This window comes from Manis pentadactyla, chromosome 10, assembly GCF_030020395.1.
Source record: "Manis pentadactyla isolate mManPen7 chromosome 10, mManPen7.hap1, whole genome shotgun sequence".
NCBI lineage: Eukaryota > Metazoa > Chordata > Mammalia > Pholidota > Manidae > Manis > Manis pentadactyla.
Window position 1 is genome coordinate 469,165 of NC_080028.1, and position 14,888 is coordinate 484,052.

The 14,888-nt window shown below is 37.2% G+C and overlaps 1 protein-coding gene across 3 annotated transcripts in view; it reads right to left on the minus strand.

Moving 5' to 3' along the window:
• Positions 1-14,888, minus strand: part of PPP6R2 (protein phosphatase 6 regulatory subunit 2) — a 93,280-nt gene that overhangs the window by 62,979 nt on the left and 15,413 nt on the right. The gene's annotated exons all lie outside the window — the stretch shown is intronic.

Genomic DNA, 14,888 nt, shown 5'->3' on the forward strand with positions numbered 1-14,888 from the left:
CACCAGGGGCAGGTAGAACACTCTGGAACACTGAGACTCCAGCTAGGGTAGAGGGCAGGCACACTCTGCCAGTCCTGAGACACAAAGCAGAGGCAGCAGTCTGAAAGACTTGCCAGCAGGAAGAGGGGTACCAGAGGGGCAAAGATGGATAGAACTCTCTCTTCAGAAGAACAGGCAGGTGGAGGATACCTCCTCCAGCCCTCCCCCAGCCCTCCCCCAGCCCAACAAATCGGGAACTCTCGGGAGCCCAACGCTCTATCCCCCTCGCTGGCAACTAAACCTCAAGGTTCCTCCTCACACATGCTGCTGGCAGAAAACCCACTTCTTGGCCCAGAGGCAGCATCAGACTTTGCTGCCTGGCAGGTAAAGGGAGACTCTCCCGGCTTCCTTGGATCCGTTTCAGCCAAAATGGGGAGGTGCCTACAGGAGCCAGCCCCCAGAGCTCCTTCCATCCTGTGGGTGCCCAAACCCAGTGCTGTGCATCCAGCCGGGGCAGAGCCACACATCAGCCGACCCACCCCCTTATCCCTGTACCCCTGAGCTGATCACAAAGGCAGTAGCTCAAGCAAACTGCCCACCTAGACAGACAACTACAGATGCCAGAAAGAAAGGCGCACCACCCATGGCATACCAACAGCTGCGGCCCCTGCAAAATATAACCAGACACTAGAGAGTAAAGAATCTTGAGCTTATGGGAACCAGTGAACACCTTCTTCATAAAGCTTTTACTCTATAGGTCAGAAAGCATAGCAGAGACACCTAATACAAAGGAAGAAACACAGAAATCCTGAAAAAATGAGCAGGCAGAGGAATAGGATCCAAACAAAACTACAAGACAGAACACCAGAAAGAGAGCTAAATGAAACAGACATCACCAATCTTCATGATAAGGATTTCAAAATAAAAGTCATACACATGCTCATGGATTTACAGTTAAGTATTCAAGATCTCAGGGAGGACTCCAACAAAGAGACGGAAGACCTAAAAAAGCCACTCAGAGCTGAAGAATACAATATCTGAAATGAAACATACAATGGAGGGATTTAAAAGTAGATTAGATCATGTAGAGGAGAAGGTAAATGAAATGGAAATTAGAGAACAGGAAAAAAAGGAAGCTGAGGAACAGAGAGAAAAAAAGGATCTCTAGGAATGAAAGAATGGTAAGACAGATGGGTGACCAATCCAAACAAAACCATATTCGCATACTAGGGGTACCAGAAGGAGAAGAGAAAGACAAAGGGATAGAAAGTCTTTTTAAGGAACTAATTGTTGAAAACTTCCTCAGTCTGGGGGAGGAAACAGACACTCAGGCTATGGAAACACGAAGATCTCCTAATGAAAGGAACCCCAGGAAGACACCACCACAACATATAATAATTAAAATGGCAAAGAGCAAGGAAAAGGAGAGTGTTGAAAGCAGCCAGACAGAGAAAAAAGATTACTTACAAAGGAAATCCCATCAGGCTATCAGCAGACTTCTCAACAGAAACTCTACAGGCCAGAAGGGAGTGCGGCATGATAAATTTAATGTACTGAAACAGAAGGACCTCCAACCAAGAATCTTCTACCCGGCAAGATTATCATTTAAATTTGAAGCAGAAATTAAACAATTTCCAGATAAACAAAAGCTGAAGGAATTCGCTACCACTAGGGCAGCATCACAGGATACGTTTAAGAGACTGCTCTAGATGGATATGCTCCTAAGGCTAAATAGCTTTCACCGGTGAAAATAAACCTGTAGTAAAGGTAGTAGACCAACTAATTACCAAGCAAGTATGAAATTAAAAGGAGCAAAATCAGCTATACACAAAAATCAGTCATGGGATACACAAAAAGTGCAGATTATGACATTTAATATAAAAACTGTGGAGGAGGACGAAGAAGGAAAAAAACAGTACCTTTAGATTGGGTTTGAAATAGAATAATCAGCAGTTTAAGACAGACTTATTATATAGTAAGGAAGCTATCCTTGAACCTTTCATAACCACAAAACCAAAGCCCACAATAAATACACACAAAAAAATTAATTAATTAAAAAAAAAGAAATACAATTATGCAGCATTTTTTACAATAGCCAAGATATGGAAGCAACCTAAGTGTCCATCAGTAGATGAATTGGATAAAGAAGATGTGGTACATATACACAGTGGAATACTATTCAGCCATAAGAAAGAAGCAAATCCTACCATTTGCAACAACACGGATGGAGCTAGAGGGTATTATGCTCAGTGAAGTAAGCCAGGCAGAGAAAGACAAGTGCCAAATGATTTCCCTCATCTGTGGAGTATAACAACAAAGCAAAACTGAAGGAACAAAACAGCAGCAGACTCAGAGACCACAAGAAGGAACTAGTGGTTACTAAAGGGGAGGGGTGTGGGAGGGCGGGTGGGGAGGGAGGGAGAAGGGGATTGAGGGGTATTATGTTTAGTACACGTGGTGTGGGGGATCACAGGGACAACAGTATAGCACAGAGAAGGCAAACAGTGGATCTGTGGCATTTTGCTGCACTGATGGACAGTGACTGCATTGGGGTATGGGTGGGAACTTGATAATATGGATGAATGTAGTAACCACATTGTTTTTTCACGTGAAACCTTCATAAGAGTGTATATCAATAATACCTTAATAAAAAATTAAAAAATAAATAAAGTGAAATGTACCAAAAGAGATTACCATGCTAATTTCAGTAAATTTAATATATAACCTAAAATAGTTATAAATAGAAAAGAAAATATAATTATAACATTAAAGAAAACCATCAATAATAAGAGTGTACGAAACAAACAGAAAGGAGCTATAAAAAACATCCAGAACACAGTTAATAAATTGGCAGTAAGTACAAATCTATCAATAATCACCCAAAATGTAAATGAACTGAATGTGCCAATCAAAAGACACAGAATGGTAGTAAAATGGATAAGCAAATAAGACTCATATATATGCTGCCTACAAGAGACTCATTACAGACCAAAGACACAGATTAAAAACAAAGTGATGGAAAATATATTTCATGCAAAATAATATGGAGAAAAATGCAGGAGTAGCAGTACTTATATCAGACAAAATTAATTTCAAAACAAAGAAAGTAAGAAGAGACAAAGAAGGACACTACAGAATGATAAAGAGGTCAGTCCAATAAGAGCATATAACCATTATAAATGTCTACACACCAAACATAGGAGCACCTAATTATGTACAACAAATACTAACAGAATTAAAGGGGAAAACAGACTGCAACACATTCATTTTAGGAGACTTGAACACACCACTCACATCACAACCAGACAAAAAATAAATAAGGAAACAGAGGCACTGAACAATACATCAGACCAAATGGACTTAACAGGTATCTACAGGACACTCCACCAAGAGCAGCAGAATACACATTCTTCTGAAGTGCACATGGAAAATCTTCCAGAACAGATCACACATTAGGCCACAAGAACCTCAATAAATTCAAAAAGATTGAAATTGTACCAAGCAACATCTCAGACCACAATGGCATTAAACTAGAAATAAATTACACAAAGAAAACAAAAAGACCTACAAACACATGGAGGCTAAACAACATGCTTTTAAATAATCAATGGATCAATAAACAAATTAAAACAGAAATAAACCAATACATGGAAACAAATGAAAACAAAAACACAACAGCCCAAAATCTGTGGGAGCAGCAAAGGCAGTTCTAAGAGGAAATATGCAGCAATAAGAAACAAGAACAATCCCAAATAAGCACTCTGAACTCATAATTAAAGAAACTAGAAAAAGAAGAACAAATAAAACCCAAAGTCAGTAGAAGGAGAGACATAATAAAGATCAGAGCAGAAATAAAATCACAAAGAATAAAACAATAGAGAAAAAAAAAATCAATGAAACTAGGAGCGGCTTCTTTGAGAAAATAAACAAAATACATAAACCCCTAGCCAGTCTTATCAGGGAAAAAAAAGAGAATGTACACACACAAACACAATCAGAAATGAAGAAGGACTCAAGACAAATGCTGGGCATAGAAGCCACAGGGCATAAATATGCAAAGAAATAAAAAGCTAACCATTTCAAACAATAAGGCTTCTCTCTCACTTACCAACTTAACATTTCCCTGTATGGCCCCAGAAGATGACTGGTTAGCCAGAGACGGGTAAGATTCCTCAAGGGAGGAACAACCTAAGACAGGCACAGTCGCAGGGGGGTCATCAGGTGAGAAATTGGGGATCAACAGAGGTGAGGCTTAGAACCTCACCCCCCCTGTTCTGAGAGAAATCTTCTGCATATGTGGATGTTTTATTGCCCTTGTCTAGCTTGGATTAACACATAGTCTACAGGCACACACCTGATCATCTACATTTGCTCTCTTACAACACTAAACTATGTTTTCTACCTTTATGTTGTATCTACCTACCACTTCAGCATCTTATTAAAAATAATAAAGAGAGGAATGTGGTATCCACATATAAATCAAGTATAAAAATCAAATGTGTATTCATATTTGAACTGACTGTTTATAGTTCATAATGCATGAGCAAAACCAAAAGTTTCTGTGATGACTGCCCTTGTACTGTTCACCATGTAACTTATTCACTATGTAAGAATTTGTTCTCCATGTAAGAACTTGTTCGTTATGCTTCAGAAGATTGGAGACTGACGAAAATTAGGCTTGGGGTGGATTAATGATTGTGCATTGAGCATTGACTCCCCTATACAGAATTTTATTGTTGTTAACAACCATTTGATCAATAAATATGAGAGATGCCCTAACAACAACAACCAAGAAAAAGTACACACTTCCAATTGTAAAATAAATAAGCAACCGGGATGTAATGTATAGCATAAGGAATATAGTCAAAATATTGTAACAACTTGGTATGGTGATAGCTGGTACTTAGAATTATCATGTATATAAATGTTGAATCACTGTGTTGTACACCTGAAACTAATGTAATGTAATACTGTGTGTCAACTACCCTTCAATAAAAAATAATTATCTAAAAAAAAAAAAAAAAAAAGAAATGAAGAAGGAATAATCACAACAGCTACCACAGAAATACAAAGAATTATTAGAGAATACTATGAAAAATTATATGCCAATAAATTGGACAACTTTGAAGAAATGGACAACTTACTAGAAAAATATACCCTTTCCAAGACCCCAGGAAGAAAAAGAAAGTCTGTACAAACCAATTACCACCAAAGAAATCAAACTGATAATAAAAAATTCTCCCCCCAAAAAAGCTATGTCCAGATAGCTTCACAGCCGAATGCTATTAAACATTTAAAGAAGAGCTAATACCCATCCTTCTTAAAGTATTCCAAAAAGCAGAAGAGGAGGGAATACTTCCAAACTCATTCTATGAGGCCAGCATCACTCTGCGACCAAAATCAGACAGAGACACCACAAAAAAAGAAAATTACAGACCAAGTGAACACAGATACAAAAATCCTCAACAAAATATTAGCAAACCAAATCCAAAAATACATGAAAAAGATCATCTAACATGACCAAGTGGGATTTATTCCAGGGATGCAAGGTTTGTACAATACTCATAAAACAATATCATATACATTAACAAAAAGGATAAAGACCACATGATCATCTCAATAGATGCTGAAAAAGCATTTGACAAAATTCAACATCCATTCATGATAAAAACTCTAAAAAAAATGTACCTCAAAATAATAAAGGCCATATAAGACAAACCCATAGAAAACATTGGACTTAATAGTGAAAAGCTGAAAGCTTTTCCTTTCAGATTAGGAGGAAAACAAGGGTGGCCACTCTCCCCACTTTTATTCAACATAGTACTGGACTCCTAGCCACACCAGACAAAACACAGAGATAAAAAGCATCCAAATTGGTAAGAAATAAGTTAAACTGTCACTATTTGCAGATGACATATTTTACATAAAAAACCCTAAAGAATCCACCAAAAAACTATTGAAACTAATAACTGAATTCAGCAAAGTTGCAGGATGCAAAATTAATACACAGAAATCTGTTGCATTCCTATACACTAACAAAAAACTAGCAGAAAGAGAAACCAGGAAAACAATTTCATTTACAATTGCATCAAAGAGAATAAAATACCTAGAATAAACCTAAACAAGGAGGTAAAAGACCTATACTCTGAAAACTACAAGACACTCATGAGAGAAATTAAAGAAGACAACAATAAATGGAAATACATCCCATGCTCATGGATAGGAAGAAGTAATATTGCCAAAATGGCCATCCTGTCTAAAGCTATTTACAGATTCAATGCAATCCTTATCAAAATACCAAAAGCATTCTTTAACGAACTAGAACAAATAGTTCTAAAATTCATATGGAACCACAAAAGACCCCAAATGGCCAAAGCAATACCAAGAAGGAAAAATAAAGCTGGGGGGATTATGCTCCCTGAGTTCAAGATCTACTACAAAGCCACAGTAATCAACACAATTTGGTATTGGCATAAGAACAGACCCATAGATCAATGGAACAGAAAAGAGAGCCCCTAATATAAACCCACGCATATATGGTCAATTAATATATGATAAAGGAGCTGTGGATATACAGTGGGGAAAGACAGCCTCTTCAACATCTGGTGATGGAAAAACTGGACAGCTACATGTAAGAGAATGAAAGTGGATTACTGTCGAACTCCATACACAAAAGTAAACTTAAAATGGATCAAAGACCTGAATGTAAGTTATAAAACCATAAAACTTTTAGAAGTAAAAAGGCAAAAACCTCTTGAATATAAGCACAAGCAACTTCTTACTGGACACATCTCAGGCAAGGGAAACTAAAAAATGAACAGACAAGACTACATCAAACTAAAAGCCTTCTGTACAGCAAAGGACACCATCAGCAGAACAAAAAGGCATCCTACAATATAAGAGAATATATTTGTAAATGACTCATCTGATAAGAGATCAACATCCAAAATATACAAAGAACTCACACACCTCAACACCCAAAAAACAAATAACCTGATCCAAAAAGGGCAGAGGACTGAAACAGACACTTCTCCAAAGAAATACAAATGACCAACAGGCACATGAAAAAAATGTTCCACATCACTAATCATCAGGGAAATGCAAATTAAAACCACAATGAGATATCATCTCATACCAGTTAGTATGGCCACAATTCAAAAGACAAGAAACAACGAATGCTGGCGATGATGCAGGGAAATTGGAAACCCTCTTACACTGTTGGTGGGAATGCAGAATGGTGCAGTTGCTGTGAAAAGCAGTATGGAGGTTCCTTAAAAAATTAAAAATAGAAATACTATCTGACCCAGTAATTCCACTCCTAGGAATTTACCTGAGGAAAACAAAATCCCTGATTCGAAGGATACACACACCCCATGTTTATCACCACACTGTTTGCAATAGCCAAAATATGGTAGCAACCTAAGTATCCATCAGTAGACGAATGGATAAAGAAGAAGTAGAATATATACACAATGGAATATTATTCAGCCATAAGAAGAAAACAAATCCTACCATTTGCAACAAAATGGGTGGAGCTAGAGGGTATTATGCTCAGTGAAATAAGCCAGGATAAGAAAGACAAGTACCAAATGATTTCTCTCATTTGTGGAGTTTAACAACAAAGCAAAACTGAAGGAACAAAACAGCAGCAGACTCACAGACTCCAAGAAGGGACTAGCGGTTACCAAAGGGAAGGGGTGTGGGAGGGCGGGTGGAGAGGGAGGGAGAAGTGGATAGAGGAGCATTATGATTGGCACACATGGTGTGTGTGGGGCCATGGGGAAGACAGTGTAGCACAGAGAAGACAAGTAGTGACTCTGTGGCATCTTACTATACTGATCGATAGTAACTGCAATGCAGTGAGGTGGGGGTACTTGATAATATGGGTGAATGTAGTAACCACAATATTTTTCATGTGAAAACTTTAGAAGAATGTATATCAATGACACCTTAATAAAAAAAATTTTCAATGTACAGGATTTGCACCTTGATTAAATCTATTCCAAATAATTTTATTAATGTTGGCATTATTTAAGTTATTTTTGAAATTATTTGCTGCTACAGACTCAGAGACTCCAAGAAGGAACCAGTGGTTACCAAAGGGGAGGGATGTGGGAGGATGGGTGGGGAGGGAGGGAGAAGAGGATTGAGGGGTATTATGTTTAGTACACATGGTGTGGGGGATCACGGGGAAAACAGTGTAGCACAGAGAAGGCAAATAGTGAATCTGTGGCATCTTACAACACTAACGGACAATGACTGCATTGGGGTACGGATGGGGACTTGATAATATGGGTAAATGTAGTAACCACATTGTTTTTTCATGTGAAACCTTCATAAGAGTGTATATCAATAATACCTTAATAAAAATAAAAAGAAGAAATTATTTGCTACTAGTGTATACAAATACAACATGTTTTTGACAAAAAAATACATCAAATACCCATACACCGAATAAGAAGTTTGCAATGAAAACTACGAAACATTGCTGAGGAATACTAAAGAACATTTAAATAAATGGAGCTGAAAAAAGATGAGGGCATGAGAGGTGAGACAGAAACCTACTCCCAAAACCATATACAATATGAAAATATAGCAAATATAACTAATCCTGAAAGAGCAACAGGAAAGAATGCTGCAGCATTACATAATGATAAACAGGTCAGTCCAACAAGAGGATATAAGTATTATAAACACAGGAGCACCTACATATATGAAACAAATACTAACAGAATTAAAGGGGGAAACAGAACACAATGCATTCATTTTAGGAGACTTCAACACACCATTCACTCCAAAGGACAGATCAAACAGACAGAAAATAAGGAGACAGAGGCACTGAACAACACATTAGAACAGATGGATGTAACAGACATCTACAGAACACTCCACCCAAAAGCAGCAGGATACACATTCTCAAGTGCACATGGAACATTTTCAAGAACAGATTCTATACTAGGCCATAAAAAGAGCCTCAGTAAATTCAGAAGGACTGAAATTGTACCAACCAGGTTCTCAGACAACAAAGGTATGAAACTAGAAATAAATTATGCAAAGAAAACAAAAAAGCCCACAAACATATGCAGACTTAACAACATGCTCCTAAATAACCAAAGGATCAATGACCAAATAAAAACAGAGATCAAGCAATACATGGAGACAAATGAAAACAAGAACTGAACACAGCAAAATCTGTGGGACACAGAGAAGGCCATGCTAAGAGGGAAGGATACTGCAATACAGGCCCACCTCAGGAAAGAAGAACAATCCCACATGATCAGTCTAAACTCACAATTAAACTAGAAAAAGAAGAACAAATGTGGCCCAAATAGAAGGAGACATAATAAAGATTACAGCAGAAATAAATAAAATCAAGAAGAATAAAACAATAGAAAGAATCAATGAAAGCAGGAGCTGGTTCTTTGAGAAAATAAACAAAACAGATAAACCCCTAGCCAAACTTACCGAGAAAAAAAGAGAGTCTACACACATAAACAGAATCAGAAATGAGAAAGGAAATATCATTACAGACCAACATCCCTGATGAACATAGATGCAAAAATACTCAACAAAATATGTGCAAACCAAATTCAAAAATATATCAAAAAGATCATCCATCATGATCAAATAGAATTTATTCCAGGGATGCAAGGATGGTACAATATACAAAAATCCATCAACATAATACACATCAACAAAAAGGACAAAAACCACATGATCATCTCCATAGATGCTGAAAAACAATTCGACAAAATTCAACATCCATTCATGATAAATACTCTCAACAAAATGGGTATAGAAGGCAAGTACCTCAACATAATCAAGGCCATATATGACAAACCACAGCCAAGACTATACTTAACAGTGAGAAGCTGAAAGCTTTTCCTTTAAGATTGGGAACAAGACAGGGATGCCCACTCTCCCCACTGTTATTCAACATAGTTCTGGAGGTCCCAGCCATGGTAACAGACAACACAAAGAAATAAAAGGCATCCAGATTGGCAAGGAAGAAAACCTGTCCCTGTTTGCAGATGACATGATATTGTACATAAAAAACCCTAAAGAATCCACTCCAAAACTACTAGATCTAATATCTGAATTCAGCAATGTTCCAGGATACAAAATTAATATAGAGATCTGTGCATTCCTATATACTAACGATGAACTAGCAGAAAGAGAAATCAAGAAAAAAATTCCATTCACAACTGAATCAAAAAGAATAAAATATCTAGGAATAAACCTAACCAAGGAAGTGAAAGACCTGTACCATGAAAACTATAAGACACTCATGAGAGAAATTAAATAAGATATCACTGAATGGAAATACATCCCATGCTCATGGAGGAAGAATTAATATCATCAAAACAGCCGTGCTGTCTAAAGCAATCTACAGATTCAATGCAATCCCTATCAAAATTCCCACAGTATTATTTAATGAACTAGAACAAACAGTTCTAAAATTCATATGGAACCATGAAAGACCCCAAATAGCCAAAACAATCCTGAGAAGAAAGAATAAAGCTGTGGGAATTATGCTCCCCGACTTCAAACTCTACTACAAAGCCACTGTAATGAACACAATTTGGTACTGGCACAAGTACAGACCTGTAGATCAATGGAACAGAATAGAGAGCCCAGATATAAACCCAGCCATATATGGTCAATCAATATCTGATAAAGGAGCCATGGATATACAATGGGGAAATGACAGCCTCTTCAACAACTGGTGTTGGCAAAACTGGACAGCTACATGCAAGAGAATGAAACTGGATTATTGTCTAACCCCATACACAAAAGTAAACTCAAAATGGATCAAAGACCTGAATGTAAGTCATGAAACCATAAAATTCTTAGAAGAAAGCATAGGCAAAAATCTCTTGAATATAAACACAAGTAACTTTTTCCTGAACGCATCTCCTCAGGCAAGGGAAACAAAAGCAAAAATGAACAAATGGGACTACATCAAACTAAAAAGCTTCTGTACAGCAAAGGACACCATCAGTAGAACAAAAAGGCACCCTACAGAATGGGAGAGTATATTCATAAATGACATATGTGACAAGGGGTTAACATCTAAAATATATAAAGAACTCACATACCTCAACACCCAAAAAGCAAAAAACCTGATTAAAAAATGGGCAGAGGATCTGAACAGACACTTCTCCAAAGAAGAAATCCAGATGGCCAACGGGCACATGAAAAGATGCTCTACATCGCTAATTTTCAGGGAAATGAAAATTAAAACTACAATGAGATATCACCTCACACCAGTTAGGATGGCCAACATCCAAAAGACAAGGAACAATGAATGCTGGCAAGGATGCGGAGAAAGGGGAACCCTCCTACACTGCTGGTGGAAATGTAAATCAGTTCAACCACTGTGGAACAGCAATATAGAGGTTCCTCAAAAAACTAAAAATAGAAATACCATTTGACCCAGGAATTTCACTCCTAGGAATTTACCTGAGGATAACAAAATTCCTGATTCGAAAAGATACATGGACTCCCATGTTTATCACTGCACTGTTTGCAATAGCCAAGATATTGTAGCAACCTAAGTGTCCATCAGTAGATGAATGGATAAAGAAGATGTGGTACATATACACAATAGAACAATATTCAGCTGTAAGAAGAAAACAAATCCTACCATTTGCAACAACATGGATGGAGCTAGAGGGTGTTATGCTCAGTGAAATAAGCCAGGCAGAGAAAGACAAGTACCAAATGATTTCACTCATCTGTGGAACATAAGAAGAAAGCAAAAACTGAAGGAACAAAACAGCAGCAGACTCACAGAACCCAAGAATGAACTAACAGTTACCAAAGGAAAAGGGACTGGGAAGGCAGGTGGGAAGGGAGGGAGAAGGGGAATAAGGGGCATTATGATTGACACACATGGTATGTGGGAGGTCATGGGGAATGACAGTGTAGCACAGAGAAGACAAGTAGTGACTCTGTGGCATCTTATTACGCTGATGGACAGTGACTACAATGGGCTGTTGGGGGAACTTGATAATATGGGTGAATGCAGTAACAAGGAACCTTAATTTAAAAATCAATGAATAAAATAAATAAATAAATAAATAAATGGAGTTATACCATGTGCACAGAGCAGAACTCAGTGTTAGTAATTCAGTTCTAAAACGGACCTACAGATTCCATGTAATTTCAACCAAACTCTCGGTAAAATTTCTGTACAAATTCCAGAGCTTATTCTAAAACTGGCAAGACAATTTTGTAGAGAAATAAAGGTGGAGGTCTTGCACTATCTAATTTCAAGACTTACGATTAAGTTACAGTAATTAACACAAGTGTAGTGTTGGCATAGTACAGAAAAACAGACCAATGGAACATAAGAGAAAAAGGCCAGAAATAATCCTGAACACACACATGTGTTCAATTAATTTCTAACAAAGGCCCCAAAGCAGTTTAATGGAGAAAAGACAGTCTCTCAAAAAATGATGCTAGAATGATTATATAACACATATGGGAAAAAAATGTACCCTGACTCCACCTTACACAAAAAATAATGCAAGATGGACCATTCAGAAAGGAACATAGTATTTGCTTGGAGACAGAGGGCAGGACTGGGTGGAGTGGACAGATTCCTTAAAGGAGCAGGAGGAAATTTGGAGGATGACGGATAGTGTTCACTATCCTGACTGTGGTTATGACTTCACACACATCAAAACTTATCAGACTTTACAATTTAAACACGTGTGATTTACTATACAGCATTCATATCTCATAAAGCTGCTGAAAAGGAAAAGATGAATCATAAACCTAAATACAAAAGCTACCACTTCAGAGCTTTTAAAAAAGATAGGAAAAGTGTCTTCACAACCCTGGTGTAGGCAAAATTTTGCTGGACACATAATAAACGTAAAAGAAAATACTGACAAAGTTTTACCTCATCCAAATTAAAATTTTCTGTTCATCTAAAGACACTGTTAAAAAATAAACAGGTAAGCCAAAACATAGTAAAACATATTCAGCCCTCACTTCCCCTCCTCCCGTTCCCTCACTATAAGTATGTACACACACAACACAAAGGACTCATCAACAGAATATATATTTTTTAAACTCTTAAAGGTAAATGATAAAAAGAAAACCTAATAAAAAGGGAGAAGACCTGATACTTCACAAGAGATATACAAATGGTCAATAAGTACAGGAGCAACTGCTCACTCTCATTATTCATTAGAGAAATGCAAAAAGAAAAACACAGTGAGATAACACTACCATTTGGATAGCTAAAATTAAAAAGACTAATAATACCAAATGCTAGCATAGATGTGGAGACACTCTCAAACATTACTGGTAGGAATATCAAATGGTACCAGTTTGGAAAACCACTTGGCACGGTCCAAAAAAGTTAAACATGCATTTGTATTGTGACCCAGCAATTTCACTCCCAGATATTTACCCAAAAGAATTAACATATCTTCACAAAATATGTGTACAAGAACCTTCAGTGACTTCAGTCAGAATAGCCAAAAAGTGAAAGCAACCCAAATGTCCATCAATAAAAGATAAATTATGATATTTCATACAAAAAAATACTACTCAAATGAAAAGCACAAATTACAAATATAGGCATCAAAATCAGTAACTCCAAAAAACATTACACTGAGCAAAAGAAAACAGATATAAAAAAAGTATACTTTATGATTCCATTTATATGAAGTTCAAGGACCTGCAGCAATCTATAATGACAGAAATCAGAACAATGATTCCTTTGGGATTTGGGGGGGATGGCTGTAATAACTTAAAATGGACACAGAAAAACTTCTAAGGATGAGAGAAATATTGTATATCTTGATATGAGCAATGGACACATTTTGCTAAAAAATTCACCAAACTTACACACTTTAAGATCTGTATATTTAATTGGGTGTAAAATATTCTTTAATAATTTTTAAATGGTGGAATAATTTTAAAGAGATAAAAGACTATACATTGTGTGCTAAAAAGAAGAGGGCCATTTGCTGTATCTGCATATGGCAAGATTTCCAATTGGAAGATGCTGAAAGGTTGGGGAGAATGAGACTGGTTCACCACACACTGGGTGCCTTTTGCAGTTCATTCCGGGTTCACACTACGATGAGCATAAGCCACTTACCCCATAAGGCAAAAAGCACAAGCTCTGGAGGGACTGCCTAAGTCCCAGCTTTCCTGTTCATTTACTGTGACCTTGGGCAAGTCATTTAATCCGTTTGTGTCTCACTGTTCTCACATAAAAATTAACAGGAATATTAAGAGTAACTATATCAGGGAGGAACAACCTAAGACAGGCACAGTCGCAGGGGGGTCATCAGGTGAGAAATTGGGGATCAACAGAGGTGAGGCTTAGAACCTCACCCCCCTGTTCTGAGAGAAATCTTCTGCATACGTGGGTGTTTTATTGCCCTTGTCTAGCTTGGATTAACACATAGTCTACAGGCACACACCTGATCATCTACATTTGCTCTCTTACAACACTAAACTATGTTTTCTACCTTTATGTTGTATCTACCTACCACTTCAGCATCTTATTAAAAATAATAAAGAGAGAAATGTGGTATCCACATATAAATCAAGTATAAAAATCAAATGTGTATTCATATTTGAACTGACTGTTTATAGTTCATAATGCATGAGCAAAACCAAAAGTTTCTGTGATGACTGCCCTTGTACTGTTCACCATGTAACTTAGTCACTATGTAAGAATTTGTTCTCCATGTAAGAACTTGTTCGTTATGCTTCAGAAGATTGGAGACTGACGAAAATTAGGCTTGGGGTGGATTAATGATTGTGCATTGAGCATTGACTCCCCTATACAGAATTTTATTGTTGTTAACAACCATTTGATCAATAAATATGAGAGATGCCCTAACAACAACAACCAAAAAAAGTACACACTTCCAATT